A 19,371-nucleotide genomic window follows, 5' to 3' on the forward strand; every position below is an offset into this window, starting at 1 on the left:
GGCATCTTCTCTTGCGCTTGTTCTGGGTGCCAGGAATTCCGTTATCTCGACTGGACAGTGCGGAATGACATGCATGTGCACGGGTGTTCATTGATTCTGCCACCAAGATGGGCTGAGAATATACACTGAGCTGCGCATGCGCAGTAAGTTTGCATTCTAAAAAACATTGTGTATAGGCAGGTATGTTTGTTTTGTTGCAGAAGAGATATAACATGGCTGTTCTGCAATCAAGATCCTGCCTGCTTACATTCCTTGTATTTTACAGTTTAGTTCCACTTTAACTGCTTGCCCATTGTCCTATAGCAGTCATACTGCTACAGGGTGGCAGGGCTGCGCAAAATCCCGTACATTTGTGATTTTACACTTCTGGCTAGGGGGCACGCGCACCCAACAGTGCCGCCATTGGCGCCTTCAGCTGTCAATCACCGGGTCCGGGCCGGAGATTCCCTGCCGGCACCCGGCGATTGCCGAGTATCACTGATGGGGGAGAGGTCTTTATGTAAACAATATAGATCTCTTCCCTGTCAGCTCCTGCATGCTACTTTTTATTGCTCTAATACAGCGGTCTCCAAAGTTTTTAAACAAAGGGACAGTTTATTGTCCTTCAGACTTTAGGGGGGCCAGACTGTGGCCATTGTGAGTAGAAAAGGTCCCAACATCAGAAGGCCCTATCGTTGGTGTAATTGGAAGAAATTGTGCCTCTTCATTGGCATCATTGGGGAGGAATTCCGCTCCTTTATTGGTATCACTGCGTCCCATTGTTGGTGTAATTGGAAGAAGTTGTGCCCCATTGCTGTCGTCATTGGGAGGAAATGTGTCCCTTCATTGGTGTCATTGAGAGGAAATATGTCCCATTGTTCTTAACAGTGGAACGGTGTTGGGCCTATTTATCGCATACCAGGGATCATGGATCAGTTTGAATACATCAGAATACTTGAAGAGGTCATGCTGCCTTATGCTGAAGAGGAAATGCCCTTGAAATGGGTGTTCCAACAAGACAACGACCCCAAACACACCAGTAAACGTGCAACATCTTGGTTCCAGACCAACAAGATTGACGTTATGGAGTGGCCAGCCCAATCCCCGGATCTTAATCCAATAGAAAACTTGTGGGGTGACATCAAAAATGCAGTTTCTGAGGCAAAACCAAGAAATAGAGAAGAACTGTGGAATGTCGTCCAATCATCCTGGGCTGGAATACCTGATCACAGGGGCCAGAAGTTGGGTGACTCCATGCAACACAGATGTACAGCAGTTCTCAGAAACAGTGCGACTACAACCAAATATTCATGAAGTGATTCAAAGGAAAGCAAAATCTTCAAACATTTCTCAGTTTATATAGTGAATGTTTGAGTTTGTAAAGAAGAATACAAACACTGCGATTTTATTGAACCGTCTAATATTCACTGTTCTTCAATTTTTTTAGAGGAACAACACAAATTTGATCTATTTTTCTTCATGTTTTGATTTGGAATAGAATGTGTCGTGTTCCCAATGCATTTGTGTGGATGGAAATAAAAGCTATTAGAAGGATTTTGAGCTTTATTCACTTTTTTCAACACACTGCTATTATTTTGAACACAACTGTATATACCGCCAGTTGTAAACGCTATAACTTTCACGTAAACCAATTCATTTTCATGTATTGGGATTTTTTTTTAGCAAAGACATGTTGCAGAATACATTTTGGCCTAAATGTTTGATGAAATTTGATTTTTTAATTTTTTTTACTGGACATGTTTAATAACAAAATGTCAAAAATATTGTTTTTTTTCTCAAAATTGTCGGTCTGTTTTTGTTTATAGCGCAAAAAATAAAAAATGCACAGGCGATAAAATACCTCCAAAAGAAAGCTCTATTTGTGGGGAAAAAAGGACATAAAATTAATTTGGGTGCAGCGTTGCATGACTGCGCAATTGTCAGTTAAAGTATCACAAAAAGTGGCCTGGTCAGGAAGGGGGGTAAATCCTCTGGAGGACAAGTGGTTAAGGTTCCGTTCACATCATTCCTTGAATGCGTAGAAGGAAGGAAAAAAAACAATGAGAGAGAAAGAGAGAAGGGAGAAGAGTACAGAGAGAGGAAATACAGAGAACAATAAATTAAGAAGGGATACAGATAGAGAGAAACAGAAAGATAAAGATAAATAGAGAGGGGTAGAAGAAAGAGAGAAACATAGAGAAAGAGGGAGAGAAAAGAAAGGAAGAAAGGAAGAGAGACAGAAAGAAAGAGAGATAGAAAGAAAGAAAGAAAGAAAGAAAGAGAGAAAGAAAGAAAGAGAGAAAGAAAGAGAGAGAGAGAGGGGGGGGGGAGAGGGAGAGAGAGAGAGAGAGACAGAAAGAAAGAAAGAAAGAAAGAAAGAGAGACAGAAAGAAAGACAGAAAGAGAACATTTAATCAGTAAAAGGACAACAATACCATCTTAAAATATTGTTAAAACTAATGACACAAAAAAAAAATTATTTTCAAGCACAGCCCAGGGAATGGTAAAGTTCACAATTAAGTTGGGATTAATGTTTCTTGCATCCGATGCAATCTAAAATACCGCATGCATAATTATATTGTAAAATGTAAAACTGAACCTGGCTGCAGAGTCAGCGAGATAACATATGAAATTAGATTCCAGTGTATGCAGGGTAATAACATGTATATTGCACATATATATTGCAGTCACTGATATTTCCATATGTAAGAAAACCTTTCATGGAATTGTCACTTTATCTTTTTGCTCGTTGCACAAATAACACATTTTGCAGACAAGAAAATGAACATTTTCTAGATGTTTCTGTTCGCAGTCGATGACAGAATGCAACACATCTATAGGACTTGGAGTTGGGTGTTATGTGTTGAATGGAAAGACTTTGCTGACAAGCAGCACTCTAATTGCCTCTAATTGCCCCATTGTATGTTAATATGAGCTTGAGTTTCTTCATGGATGTCACCCTGAGGATGAAAACTTTCCCCATGTTTCGTTGTGTACTTTTCACCATTGTCTCTCTTAGATTTCTGCAGATATGAAAATGCCAGTAAATGCAGTAATGTGTACAGTAACCTCTACTTACCGCCATACATGCAGCGGCAGGGTGGGTGGGTTCACACCCAACAGCTGCACATATGTGTTTATGGTGTCCTAAGTGGCGTGCTGATGGTGCGTGCAGAGCAGTGTAAATCTTAGGACTAGCTGGACAGAACGTAAAGTCCTTTGGGAAAACAGGTGCCACTTATGTATTCCATATATGCATTTAGCTGTTTGCCTAAAATTTTGATTTAAAGGGGAAGTATATACAATTTGGGACAATTAATATATATATTTGTTTATTCTGAAGACTCTGCAAACTTATGTCATTTTCAATTACATTATTTTTAATACCACTTTTAGCCATCATTTAATGTTTAGAAAGCATGGCAGGCTTTCTATTAAATGCATGCTTGGAAGAACCCTGTGTGTGACTGACTAACACAGGTGCCCTGTTTTTGATCAGAGCAAGACAGGAGGAAGTATGTACATTCTATATATCTTTCTTTGAAAGATGTTTAATCTAAACCCTCCACCTACTGTTCCAATCTTATCTTTACAGCTCTATACCAGTGATCTCCAAACTGCGGTGGATGCAGCCCTTTGCTTGCTTTTATCTAGCCCTTGAGGCACTGTTAGTCTCACTAATAGGAGGCACTCTTCCTCCCAATGACACTGACAGTGGGGCACTATTCCTCCTAGTGCCAGTAATAATGAGATACTATTCTTTCCACTGATACCAATGATGGCTTACTATCCCTCCCACTGCACTGATACCAATGATGGGCCATTATTCCTCCCACTGATACCACTGATGGGACACTATTTATCCCTCTAATACTAATGATGGAGCACTATCCTTCCACAAATACCAGTGATGGGGCATTATTCCTCCCACTGATACCACTGATTGGACACTATTCCTCCCACTGACACCCAATGATGGGGCACTATTCCTCCAACTGATACCCATGTTGGGACACTATTCATCCCAATGACGTCAATGATGGGGCACTATTCCTTCCACTGATACCAATGATGGGTTGGTCACTATTCCTCCCACTGACACCAACGATGAGGCACTAATCCTTCCACTGATACCAATGATAGGGCACTATTCCTCCCACTGATCCCAATGATGAGGCAATATTCCTTCCACTTATACCAATGATGGGTCAGTCACTATTGCTCCCACTGACACCAGCAATGGAGCACTATTCCTTCCAATAATATCAATGATGAGGCACAAATCCTTCCACTGATACCAATGATGGGGCACTATTCCTCCCACTGACACCAACAAGGGGGCACTATTCCTCCCACTGACACCAACAATGGAGCACTAATCCTTCCACTAATATCAATAATGAGGCACAAATCCTTCCACTGATACCAACGATAGAGCACTATTCCTCCCACTGACACCAACGGTGGGGCTCTGTTCCTTTCCACTGATACCAACGATGAGGCACTAATACTTCCACTAATACCAATGATAAGGCACTATTCCTCTCACTGACACCAATGATGGGGCACTATTCCTCCCACTGATAACAATGATGGGGCACTATTCCTCCCACTGATACCAATGATGGAGCACTATTTCTCCCACTGATACCAATGATGGGGCACTATTTCTCCCACTGACACCAATGATGGAGCATTATTTCTCCCACTGATACCAATGATGGGACACTATTCCTCCAACTGATACCAATGATGGGGCACTATTCCTCCAACTGATACCAATGATGGGGCACTATTTCTGCCACTGACACCAATGATGGGGCACTATTCCTCCCACTGATACCAATGATGGTGCACTATTTCTGCCACTGACACCAATGATGGGGCACTATTTCTGCCACTGACACCAATGATGGGGCACTATTTCTGCCACTGACACCAATGATGGGGCACTATTTTTCCAACTGATACCAAGAATGGGGCTCTGTTCCTCCTCCTTTTTTACTCCTACTGGCCACCAAGCCTGAGAGTTTTACTATTCCCACAGGCAACAGTCTGGATCACACCATCTTGTGGCTGCAAGTGATAGTATGACTATGTGTCTGATGAAATTTATATTGCGCAGACAACACATCATGGCTACAAGTTCCTATGATATCCCATCAATTGCCTGACCTCTCATGCTGTCCTTTTCATACATGTAAGCCCAATTATAATAGGTCCTGTTAAAGCTCAACTGAACTTAAGTTTCAATCACATTCCAGGTGCAAAAAGTCTTACAGGTTTTTTTTTAAGAAAGCAACCACAGCCTGAATAATTAAGCTGCCCCCTGCCAGCATAGATAGACCCTTGTGCTTTGCGTGGTCCCTTTGCAAAGGTCTAACACAACCTCGCTCTCCAATCATCAATGCTAATGCCTCTTGCTGATTGGAGAGCTCTAGCCCTGATTTACCAGGGGGTGAGTGTAGAAATTCTGCAGAGAGATGACTCCTTCTGTCAAGTACCTGATAAGAGATCAAAATGGTGAGGGTGCCTCTCTTGTATCTCCAGCTTAACCTCCCTAGCGGTGTGATTATTTCAGATTTTTGGTGCTGAAAGCGGTACCATTATTTTGCATGGAAATATGTAGTTTTTTTATTGTAGGCTGTAATATTTAGGAATAACTCACTGAAATCTGTCCGAACAAGAGTCTAGTAAACATCCCGGGTAGGATAAAATTTGAAACACAAAATCATAAATTATAATTTAATAAATAATCCTAAAAAATAATAATATAATAATAATACATTTAATTCAATAATATAATCAAACCAAAAACACTGAAATGTGAAATATAGCGCCATAATAAGTTCGCACATTGCTGAGCAAAGTCGCAAAATCGTTTTCAGTGTCTGATGACGAATTTCCCCCACAAATCATTATCACTCAATTCTGCAAGTGGTTCTGATTTACTATGGCTGTTCTCTAGCTGATCTAAACCGCTTTTGACCTAAAGGGACACTTTTTGGACGCCATGGACGTTTCTCAGTTTCCAGGCAGAAAGAACAGTAAAAATGCAGGCAGGGCACCGGACAAAGCACTCGGGACAAAATGTATGTGAAATTGGTTGAGACAGCAATGTTTTACTATGTAAAATGTAAAAAAAAAAAAAAGACATTATTTAAAATTTTTAAATTTCCCGCCGCCGGCGGCGGCGGCGCCCGTACGTCCCGACATCACAGGGACAGGACACAGAAGCTGCATGCCGGCATCGGCCGAAGGAGATGGCCGGGGACACATCGTGGGAGCGCAGGGTAAGGTAAGTGAAGAACAAATGCCGGAGCAGTGCCGCATGGTATTCCCGAGTGTAGCTCGGGGTTACCGCTCTTGGTACTGAAATGTTACCCCGAGCTACACTCGGGAATACCGCCAAGGAGGTTGATCATCACTAAGGTGCTAGAGGAACACGGGAGCTGGAAGATGTAGCTTCAGACTAGAGATTCCAACCAGGACGATCCAGCAGGGGGATCAGGAAGGAATTTTTTTCCCAGCAGGTGCAAATTGGATCATGCTTTGCTGGGTTTTTTTGCCTTCCTCTGGGTCAACTGTGGGTATAGGATTATAACTTTTTTTGTCATATGGTGGAACTGGATGGACTTTTGTCTTTTTTCAGCCAGACTAACTATGTAACTATGTAAAGTGTGGACAGAAGTTCCAGCCACGTAGTCGGCAGAACCATGAGGAGGGGCAATGCACTAATAGAAAGCCGTGCATGCTGCATCTTAGATATACTTCCATCATAGAGCTGAATGGCAGCACTCCTAAAACACATGTAAAATGTACCACATCAAAAAAATGCACCACATAGATATGAACCAGCCCTAAGACTTTGCACACCTTTTGTTTTGATGCCCCTGGAATGTACTTAACCAATTTAAACTAATTTAAATTCAGCTTTCAAATTATCAGCCGTAATTTCCCTTTAAACCTCCAGCTGCCGATATTAGCGCAATATACAGCTTTGTCTAAAACGTACCGCTTAATAGTTTTTGAAAAGCCATCTCGGCGTTTCTGCATGCAAGACAATTGGAGCTCGCAGAATACCGCCTTCTATTTATTATCACAGAATGTGATATGTGTCAGGAATTGTATCCAATTTTCTTTCCTAGTATCTTATTAAATCAGCTTTTCTATTCCCTATCTGCTTCCCACAGATCATAAAGAAGCAGTATAATTGAAATGAATGGAATCTACGTGAGCGATGGAGGTGTTTGTATCATTGAGGATCTCCTTGTAGCTGCTGGCTTAGGTCGTTCGGCAGCCGATGTGTTGGCTTCTGATTTTTAAATCCAGTTCTTATGAATGTTTCTTCTTTAAAGATGCACTCTTGTGAAAACTGAAAGTTATTTTGTTAACCCCTTGACTCCAACGGTACACAAATATGCGGCCTCACGGAACTGGGCTTTTTTCCGTGGGGCCGCATATTTGTGTACCTGTCTTTGTGCTGGCAGCTCGACGCTCGGCGCGCTCCCAGCACAGAGACCGCGGTGTCACTGAGAGCCCGGGTCCCGTTCTAACGATCGGGACCCGGGACTCCCGATTCCAGGTCACGTGATCGCTGTGATAGCCTCTGATTGGCTATCACAATGATTAGTCACTGTGCAACCCGGCCCCCTTGTTTTTTCTCTCTCTATGAATGGAGAAGAGAGATACATTGTATTTTTCTAACTCCTGACATAGAGAGATAAAAAAAGTTTGAAAAAATAATAATAAATAAATATTAAAGAATAAAAGAAAAAATAAAGAAAAATACCTAGATCAAGGTTTGATCTAGTTCAGTGCCAGGGTTAGTGTTTGGGTCAAGGTCAAAGGTCAAGGGAGCTATCTATTACCATTTACCATCAAATGAAAGCCCAATTTGTCCTGAAAAAACGCGGTATAATCCACCTGGATGTACAAAGTAGTTGTGATGATATATACGGTTTTACTAACAAATGTCAACGTTGCAAAATTGTGCTTAGGCATTTAGATTTGTTTTACCTTTAGGCGTGAAGGGGTTAAAGAAGGTCTAAACATGAAGTGGATGAGTTTGCTAAAGCACTGAGTATAATATTTTGATTAATATACTCTGTATTGGATATATTAAAGTTGTTTGGTAATTGTATAATTTTTCTTTGATATATCTCTAGACTGCCTCGGCGGTAGAATTTTCTTCCAAAAAATCTCCCCTGAAGAAGCCTGTGAGGGCGAAACATGTAGGGAGTAACTACAACTACATAACCAAGTTTGAATCTCAGTTTTACTTTTAGTACTGAAATTTTTTTTATATTTCTGTATTTTTTACTTTTTGTGTCTTTTACAAAAATACTAAATAAAAATTATATAACTTTTTAATATGTTTTGTATTCAGGTTCATGCACCCTGAAAGACCCATCTACTTTATTGAATATTTGCACTGAGTATAATAAAAAATTGCCTTTTTATTTTTTTTAAAACACAGCCAATCCACAGCAATGACGTGCAGCCTTCAACAAAATGGCGGCCATTTGCACACAGACACTAGCTCTCTTTTGCATAAATGTGAATGTAACGGGTAAAAGATGGCTTCAGCTCCTGTTCTCTACCTGTAGAGAGCTCCTCAGATGTGTTTCACCCTTTTCGTGGCTTAATGGTAGAGGGAAATGATTTACCCATTTGCCCATTTACACTTAAAGGAAAAAATAAACACTATTCCCTGAAACAAAAACCCACTTTTTATTGGAAGCCTTGCTCTAAAAGAATATATTAAAATGTTTAACCTAAAATAAAGGTTCTATGAACATATAATTAAGAAAAAAAACAGTATACCCCGAAGATAAATTAAAACCCCAAAATACTGCCCTCTGAAACAAAAAAGCCATTTTTTAAGGTCTTGCAGAAAAAAATGACTGTTGAAATCAAGCAAAAAAATTAAAGACAAAATGCATACAGTATTTAAAAAAAATGGAGCAAAGGGGTTGATTCCCCGAAGAGCTAACAATCAGAATTAAAGTACATTTTCCTAACTACCCCTATTCTTTCCATGTTCGGCTTTGTCAATTCTCTCTCTTCTTTCCCTTTTGAATACACTGATATTATGGCTGTTTTAGGCCCTTTTATAGTGAGGGGGTTGGCAGATAAAAAAAGCCCCTATTATTGTTCCTTGTAAGCCAGCTGACCTAAAATTGGCCAAACACTTTTTTTTTTCTTTTGTGTGTGTTCAGCCCACAATCGAGGTGGATGGAGGAAAATACCCACACACTGTTCAGGGGGTGGAGCGGATTAGCTACAGCCACTGATCCATAGAAAATGTTCAAAATGACCCTTCAACATAAGTCCATTAAACAATCAACTTCTGTCGAGCATGAAAGCCCACACACAGATCGAAATTAGGCTCGTCCCTACTGGGCTGCCCAATTTTTAAAAAATTTTTTTTTTACAAGAGACCAGCCCCATTTTGATCAGTATATAACCAGGTCTGGCTCAAAGGTTCTTGCAGTGTATCCTTGTTAGAGAGAATTTGGGAGACTGAAGCCCCATATTAGTTTACTGGGACCCAAGTCTGGCTCAAAGGCTCTCGCAGCATATTATAGTTAGAAAGAATTTGGGAGACTGAATCCCCACATTAATTTATTTTGGAAGACTGAAGCCCTACATTAGTTTAATTTGGAAGACTGTAGCCCCACATTACTTTACCGGGAACCAAGTCTGGTTCAAAGGCTCTCGCAACATATTATTGTTGCAGAGAATTTGGGAGACTGAATCTCCACATTAGTTTACCGAGAACCAAGTCTGGCTCAAAGGCTCTTGCAGTATATGATTGTTACAGAGAATTTGGGAGACTGAATCCCTACATTAGTTTAATTCGGGAGACTGAATCCCCAAATTAGTTTAATTTGGGAGACTGAATCCCTACATTAGTTTAATTTGGGAGACTGAATCCCCATATTAGTTTACCCTGAACCAAGTCTGGCTCAAAGGCTCTCGCAGCATATTATTGTTAGAGAGAATTTGGGAGACTGAATCCCCACATTAATTTAATTTAGAAGACTGAAGCCCTACATTAGTTTAATTTGGGAGACTGAATCCCCACATTAGTTTATTTTGGGAGACTGAATCCCCATATTAGTTTACCCTGAACCAAGTCTGGCTCAAAGGCTCTCGCAGCATATCATTGTTAAAGAGAATTTGGAAGACTGAAGCCCCACATTTGTTTACTTTGGGAGACTGAATCCCTACATTAGTTTAATTTGGGAGACTGAATCCCCACATTAGTTTAATTTGGGAGACTGAATCCCTACATTAGTTTAATTTGGGAGACTGAATCCCCATATTAGTTTACCCTGAACCAAGTCTGGCTCAAAGGCTCTCGCAGCATATTATTGTTAGAGAGAATTTGGGAGACTGAATCCCCACATTAATTTAATTTAGAAGACTGAATCCCCACATTAGTTTAATTTGGGAGACTGAATCCCCACATTAGTTTAATTTGGGAGACTGAATCCCCATATTAGTTTACCCTGAACCAAGTCTGGCTCAAAGGCTCTCACAGCATATTATTGTTACAGAGAATTTGGGAGACTGAATCCCCACATTAATTTAATTTAGAAGACTGAAGCCCTACATTAGTTTAATTTAGAAGACTGAAGCCCCACATTAGTTTACCGAGAACCAAGTCTGGTTCAAAGGCTCTCGCAACATATTATTGTTGCAGAGAATTGGGAGACTGAATCTCCACATTAGTTTACCGGGAACCAAGTCTGGCTCAAAGGCTCTTGCAGTATATGATTGTTACAGAGAATTTGGGAGACTGAAGCCCCACATTAGTTTAATTTGGGAGACTGAATCCCTACATTAGTTTAATTTGGGAGACTGAATCCCCAAATTAGTTTAATTTGGGAGACTGAATCCCCACATTAGTTTATTTTGGGAGACTGAATCCCCATATTAGTTTACCCTGAACCAAGTCTGGCTCAAAGGCTCTCGCAGCATATCATTGTTAAAGAGAATTTGGAAGACTGAAGCCCCACATTTGTTTACTTTGGGAGACTGAATCCCTACATTAGTTTAATTTGGGAGACTGAATCCCCACATTAGTTTAATTTGGGAGACTGAATCCCCATATTAGTTTACCCTGAACCAAGTCTGGCTCAAAGGCTCTCGCAACATATTATTGTTACAGAGAATTTGAGAGACTGAATCTCCACTTTAATTTACCAGAAACCAGGTCTGGCTCAAAGGCTCTCACAGCATATCATTGTTACAGAGAATTTGGGAGACTGAATCCCAACATTAGTTTACGGGGACCACAAACCTCCAATGCGCTGAAATCGCTTTAATCCCATGGTTGACCCGAACCCAAGCCTCATCCCTGCTCTACTTCTAGTGTGCTCCTGAGTCAATTTAAATCAAATAACTCCAAGATAAGGACCACGGTAATTGCAGTAATATACCTACTCACCTAGGGTGGATGACCTTGTTTTTAAACTTTCAATGTCACCTTCTGAAAGAAACAATTGTACATGTTCATTGATCAATACAGCAATGAAAAGGCTGGTGCTCTATGGCTATAGGGATGTCCCTTGCGTGATTCACTTCCAAGATCTCATTTCTGTGATATTGATTGACCAATGATGCTCATTCATGGACATTCAATGTGCACTTGTTACTACCAGATGAAATTTCTACTTTTGTGTAGCTCTCTTTGGAAATAACCAAGCTTATTGAAGAAGAAAAATAGCGCAAACTGCTAAAGCAGTCTTGGCACGCAGCTAATGCTAATTCAAGTACCACCATCTCATCACCATCTCAAGGTGGGTCTCCATGCTGTTGGAATCTACTTTAGTTAGAAAATCATGCATAGGAATAGATAATATGAAAAGGAAAAGAAGGTACTCTGCTTGTCATATGTCACAAGGCAAAGATGAGACTACTAAAAGAGCCCTTAAAGTGCACCTCTGCCCAGACTATGGACAATAAATGATTATTTATTTATTACAGGTACTTTATATAGCGCCATCAATTTATGCAGCACTTTACATATATATTGTACATTCACATCAGTCCCTAACCCTCAAGGAGTGTACAATCTAAGGTCCCTAACTCATATTCATATATACACATACTATGGCCAATGCAGACAGGAGCCAATTCACCTACCAGCATGTCTTTGGAGTATGGGAGGAAACTAACGCAGGCACAGGGAGAACATGCAAACTCCAGGCAGGTGGTGCCGTGGTTGGGATTCGAACCAACGACCGATTAATATATTGTTAACAAACAGTAAAAGAGTTTTAAAGTTGAACTCTCAGTAAACAACTTTGCTTTGTGGCAGCCCATGCATTACTGCAAATGTGTGGTAACACACATGTTACTGCATCTGACCCTTCATCTGTCCTTGAGACACAACTGGAAATGGGATGAAATCTTTAAAAGGTGATGCCACCAGAACAGGCTTCCCCAAGACTGTTTCCCCTCATCTTTTGTTCTGGTGACAAATGTTTGGATTTACATTACTTTCTGTCTGACAATGGTAGCTAGAACAAAAAAATAAGATGAAACTCCCCAGTCGGGGCACAGACAGCAATTAAAACTTGGCAAGGACAATTTAAGAATGTAATAGGTTCTTCAAAGAGTAACAAGCTGAAGTTGTGAAATCCTTAAAACAATTCTATCTCACAAGGTAACCAAAGTTGGTCAAACAGCTTGAGCCGGAGCTGCAGCCTAAAGATAGGTAAACGCTGGCGGCAGACCCTAACGCCTCCTGAATCCCCCTTTATATTTACATTCAAAACAGAGATTTTACATTGAACTACGGCACTGCAACTGTGAGCCAAGGGTTTGCTTTGCAGTTACAGGACAGTCCCATTGATTTTAATGGGCAAGTTTGGCAAGTGCCACTACTTGTAAGTTATAATTGGTGTACCACGATTCAAAATGGCAACATGTTCCTCTGAAGGTCCTAAAAAGGTGTTTTCTGAATAGAAGAGGCAAAGGTCAAGCGGCCCTAAGGCTCCATGCACACGGGGCATTTTGATAACGCTGGTAACATTAGCTGTGTAAAGTCACGTTAAAAAACGTGTTTTTCAGCTTTTTTTAGAGTTGTTGCATTAGCGATTAGCAGCAATTAGCGGCATTTCCTACATTTTTTTACATTTGCGTTTTTAGCATGTAAAAAATATTTTTTTTGTCAAAAAAAACTTCCAAAATGCCAGTTTGCTGCGTTTTACCGTATTTTGCCAAGCTTTCAGAGTTTTTCAGTGTTAGAGAGTTTTTACAGCTAAAAAACTCCTCTAGAAACCCACTAGTCCTGGTTTTTTTATCCAGCCAAAAAATGTTGATTCCAGTCTATGTGTGCATGGACACAAAGGATAACATGCTGGGAATGGACACAAAGGATAACATGCTGGGAATGGACACATAGGATAACATGCTGGGGATGGACACATAGGATAACATGCTGGGAATGGACACATAGGAGAACACGCTGGGAATGGACACATAGGATAGCATGCCGGGAATGGACATATAGGATAACATGCTGGGGATGGACACATAGGATAACATGCCGGGGATGGACACATAGGATAACATGCCGGGGATGGACACATAGGATAACATGCCGGGGATGGACACATAGGAGAACATGCCGGGGATGCACACATAGGAGAACATGCCGGGGATGGACACATAGGATAACATGCCGGGGATGGACACATAGGAGAACATGCCGGGGATGGACACATAGGAGAACATGCCGGAGGTGGACACATAGGATAACATGCCGGGGATGGACACATAGGATAACATGCCGGGGATGGACACATAGGAGAACATGCCGGGGATGGACACATAGGAGAACATGCCGGGGATGGACACATAGGAGAACATGCCGGGGATGGACACATAGGAGAACATGCCGGGGATGGACACATAGGATAACATGCCGGGGATGGACACATAGGAGAACATGCCGGGGATGGACACATAGGAGAACATGCCGGGGATGGACACATAGGAGAACATGCCGGGGATGGACACATAGGATAACATGCCGGGGATGGACATATAGGAGAACATGCCGGGGATGGACACATAGGATAACATGCCGGGGATGGACATATAGGAGAACATGCCGGGGATTTACACATAGGAGAACATGCCGGGGATGGACACATAGGATAACATGCCGGGGATGGACACATAGGAGAACATGCCAGGGATGGACACATAGGATAACATGCCGGAGATGGACACATAGGATAACATGCCGGGGATGGACACATAGGATAACATGCCGGGAATGGACACATAGGATAACATGCCGGGGATGGACACATAGGATAACATGCCGGGGATGGACACATAGGATAACATGCCGGGGATGGACACATAGGATAACATGCCGGGGATGGACACATAGGATAACATGCCGGGGATGGACACATAGGATAACATGCCGGGGATGGACACATAGGATAACATGCCGGGGATGGACACATAGGATAACATGCTGGGAACGGACACATAGGATAACATGCCGGGGATGGACACATAGGATAACATGCCGGGGATGGACACATAGGAGAACATGCCGGGGATGGACACATAGGAGAACATGCCGGGGATGGACACATAGGAGAACATGCCGGGGATGGACACATAGGAGAACATGCTGGGGATGGACACATAGGATAACATGCCGGGGATGGACACATAGGAGAACATGCCGGGGATGGACACATAGGATAACATGCCGGGGATGGACATATAGGAGAACATGCCGGTGATGGACACATAGGATAACATGCCGGGGATGGACATATAGGAGAACATGCCGGGGATGGACACATAGGATAACATGCCGGGGATGGACATATAGGAGAACATGCCGGGGATGGACACATAGGAGAACATGCCGGGGATGGACACATAGGATAACATGCCGGGGATGGACACATAGGATAACATGCCGGGGATGGACACATAGGATAACATGCCGGGAACGGACACATAGGATAACATGCCGGGGATGGACACATAGGATAACATGCCGGGGATGGACACATAGGATAACATGCCGGGGACGGACACATAGGATAACATGCCGGGGATGGACACATAGGATAACATGCCGGGGATGGACACATAGGATAACATGCCGGGGACGGACACATAGGATAACATGCCAGGGATGGACACATAGGATAACATGCCGGGGACGGACACATAGGATAACATGCCGGGGATGGACACATAGGATAACATGCCGGGGATGGACACATAGGATAACATGCCGGGGATGGACACATAGGATAACATGCCGGGGATGGACACATAGGATAACATGCTGGGGGGTTTACCGGCTGTAGATAAAAACGTCAAAAGCCAAAAACAGCCGCTGTAAAAACATCCCGTCTGCGTGAGGACTTAAAGTGGTTGTAAACCCTTACATATTCCCAGTGAAGTGACTGGCCCCAGGTAATACACAGAGATTAAACAAATCCTACATAAGTTGTAATTGTACTTGTCTATCTGCAGTCTTCTCTTCTCTACATTCATTAAAAGTGCAGAATTTATAAAGCTTGTAGAGCTGTCAAAAAAAAGGGGGGGGGACAACAGAAGTTACACTCTGCAGAGCTCAATAAGGAGAGCTCTGAGCACTGATTGGAGAGAAGAGACAGAACCCCTCCACAAAGCTCGCAGGAACAAGATGCGGCTGTCAATCTCCTGGAGGTCCCTCACCGTCACCATTTTTCTCTTGGTGTCAGAAAAACTTGTCAAAAGTGATTCAAGCTAATCAGTGGTGTATTTAGGTTTTGTGCTGCCCTAGGCAACACAAAATATGCCCCCCCTTGAGAGAGCCTGACATTGACAAACAACACCCCTGCTCCCCTCCCCCCCACCCACCAAAGAGAGCCTTCCACTACCATTGCCCCCATACACCAGCCATTCCTCTCTCAGCGAGAGAGAGAAAGACACTCACCGTCACAGCTCTGGACATCCCCAGGAATGAGAGTCAAGCAGCCCTCAGCCTCTGTCAGATCCCATCTGTTCCCCAAGCCGTATGTGTCCCTACTTCCATCCCTTCTTCTAGGAGGGTGGTGCTGCCCCCCTGAAAAATGCCACCCTAGGCAAACGCCTTGTTTGCCTTGTGGTAAATACATCCCTGATGCTGATAGCAAAGGAACGAAGCAGCAGAGAGAAATCACACTTAGTGCTCTTAATTGAGACAAGTACACACTATAGAGGGATATACTTTGTTCATACTCCATGTCTGAGGTTTACAACCACTTTGCCATCACTGTACTGACAGAGGAACTCAAAGCAATACAATAAATAGCAGCATATTACAACAAAGATTTTCAGCATCCCCAGAAAACCTCTGTATGTGGTATATAAAAAATTGGGGGTAACTAGTTGGACCATGGCAAAAAATAGTTTGTCCTGAAGTTCCATTTTAAAAAGGACCTACTTTCTGAAAAAACAACAACACTTGTCTTTGTCTTAAAATTACAAATAAAAAAAAAAATAATACGTGCTAGATCATGGAGTACAGAGTTGTCTAGCTTGAAGTAAAAAGTCTCCCTTTGTCCCTCTTATTCAATATTCTGCACTTCCTAATGCTACACATTTTGAGAACCTCCATAATAGAAGTACATGTATCATAATGATTAGACTGAGGGCAGGTAAGCCTGGAGGGAGCCCACCCTTCCCTAAAGGCACAGGGGCACCCAGCATATAGAACAATGGCAGCCAAGATGTCCAGTGCATCCCCTCACCAGTATATCAACAGTACAAACTAATGGCAAGTGCCCCAATCTATAACTGACAATTGCAGCAAGGAGCACATGGAAGGGCGACATATCAAACAACAACAGAGGGGTGCCATGAAGAGGTTCTGCAGCTTACACATGTATTTGCAAATGTGTGCAAACTAAACCTCTGTTTTTAAAATGAACTGTTAAACAGGACATTTCGGTTGGTTGCAGGCTGGTTGGTAAGTTGAGCTGGGAATTTATTTCTGCCCCAATCTATAACTGACATTTGAGGCAAGGAGCACATGGAAGAGCGACACATGTCAAACAACAACAGAGGGGTGCCATGAAGAGGCTCTGCAGCTTACACATGTATTTGCAAATGTGTGAGAACTAAACCCCTGTTTTTAACATGAACTGTTAAACAGGACATTTTGGTTGGTTGCAGGCTGGTTGGTAAGCTGAGCTGGGAATTTTTTTCTGTTGTTGCTTGACATGCGTCGCCTTTCCATGTGCTCCTTGCTGCAAAGGCCAGTTTGGGACAGTTGCCATTTGTTTGTACTGTAGGGACCTGGAGGTTGGAGGCAGAGACATCAGTAGAAGGTTCTTGTTTATTGAAGTGTCAACCAAAAGCAGCTCCAATAAAGAGAAATCTTCTCCCCGGAGTCATTTCAAAAATCAACCCTTCATGGAATGTCAATCTCCAATGTTCTCCATTGAGCTGAATGGTTCCACTGACTTTCAGGTCAGTACCATGCCCTGTAGGGACATGGAGGTTGGAGGCAGAGCCATCAGTAGAAGGTTCCTCTTCAATCTAATGATGTTCAGCAGTGCAGGCACTGAGTATCAACTCTCTTTTTTTACAGGCAAATAATTTTGAACAATTACATTTTTTGCATCAGGGTCCCTTTAATTAACTTCCCTTTATACCTATAACAGTGTGGTCATGGCATGTTTTATTGCTTTAAAAGAAAATAATATAGGTACGAAATCCCTGCTAATTTCAAAACCAACCATCAGGTTCCAGATGAATTCTGTCAAATGTTTGAACGCTTCAACGCAGCCTCAATCACGACTGTGATCTCATTAGAATAAAATAACAAAAGAACAGAGCAGTTATAAACCAAAAAAAAAATTACTCGTGTTATTTTGTTGTATAAATGGATGACCTAATTATGCTTACTGTGTTATCTGTAACTCTTGAAGTTCTTTTATTCGGAATAAACAAGTGACAGATCATGACATTTTTAAAGGTTAACAACCAGAATAATAACTCTTCTGTACAGATACTCTTGTAAACTCGGCACAAATAATTGCAGCATGCACTTTGAAAGCCTTATTATCTCTTTCAAAGTTCTAGAACTCCTGTTTGCATTAAAAAAAAAGAAAAAAATGGTACATAATGATTGCTGTCATTGTTTGCTTTTGCAAAAATCACTTCCCTCTTAATATCAGATATGTGACATTTGTCAGCTCATGTAAAACCCACCTGCACTGTTCAACAAGCACTTTAAGGTAAGCTCCACTTAAAAAAAAACTAGAAAAAAATTATGTATATAATGTATATTGATAGATAGATAGATAGATAGATAGATAGATAGATAGATAGATAGATAGATAGATAGATAAATAGATAGATGATTGATAGATAGATAGATAGATAGATAGATAGATAGATAGATAGATAGATAGATGATAGATAGATGATAGATAGATAGATAGATAGATAGATAGATAGATAGATAGATGATAGATAGATAGATAGATAGATAGATAGATGATAGATAGATAGATAGATAGATAGATAGATGATAGATAGATAGATAGATAGATAGATAGATAGATAGATAGATGATAGATAGATGATAGATAGATAGATAGATAGATAGATAGATAGATAGATAGATAGATGATAGATAGATAGATAGATAGATAGATAGATAGATAGATAGATAGATGATAGATAGATAGATAGATAGATAGATAGATAGATAGATAGATGATAGATAGATGATAGATAGATGATAGATAGATAGATAGATAGATAGATAGATAGATAGATATGAGATAGATAGATAGATAGATAGATGATAGATAGATAGATAGATAGATAGATAGATATGAGATAGATAGATAATAGATAGATAGATAGATAGATAGATAGATAGATAGATAAATTAAAAATTGCTTTCTGATTTAAGTCTCCAAATGTTGTATTACTTTTTTGAAAGCGTATCTAAAGTCAAAATGTGTTTTGTAGTTTTAGATAGTGTAGAGCAGGGGTGTCAAACTCCATTTCATTACGGGCCGTATCAGCATTATGTTTGCCCTCAAAGGGCCGGTTGTATCTGCAAGACTAGATGTCCAGAGCACCCCCCCCCCATTACATCAGATGTCAAGAATCCCGCACCCTCCCTAACATCACCATGCATCCCCTTTGGGGGCAGAGCTGGAAAGCAGAAAGTGCAGGGTCTGTAGGAGGACCAGAGGAGGAGTGAAGTCAGAAACAAGGGTGTACCTGCAGGAGAGGTGCAAGGGCCACATGAAATGACCTGGAGGGCCGTATTCGGCCAGCAAGCCTTGTGTTTGACACCTGTGGTGTAGAAAGTGGTTAAAAGAGAGGTGCCCAACACGCAGC

Source organism: Staurois parvus, unplaced genomic scaffold (genome assembly GCF_062004578.1).
Source record: "Staurois parvus isolate SC_StPar_1 unplaced genomic scaffold, SC_StPar_1.0 ptg000389l, whole genome shotgun sequence".
Lineage (NCBI taxonomy): Eukaryota > Metazoa > Chordata > Amphibia > Anura > Ranidae > Staurois > Staurois parvus.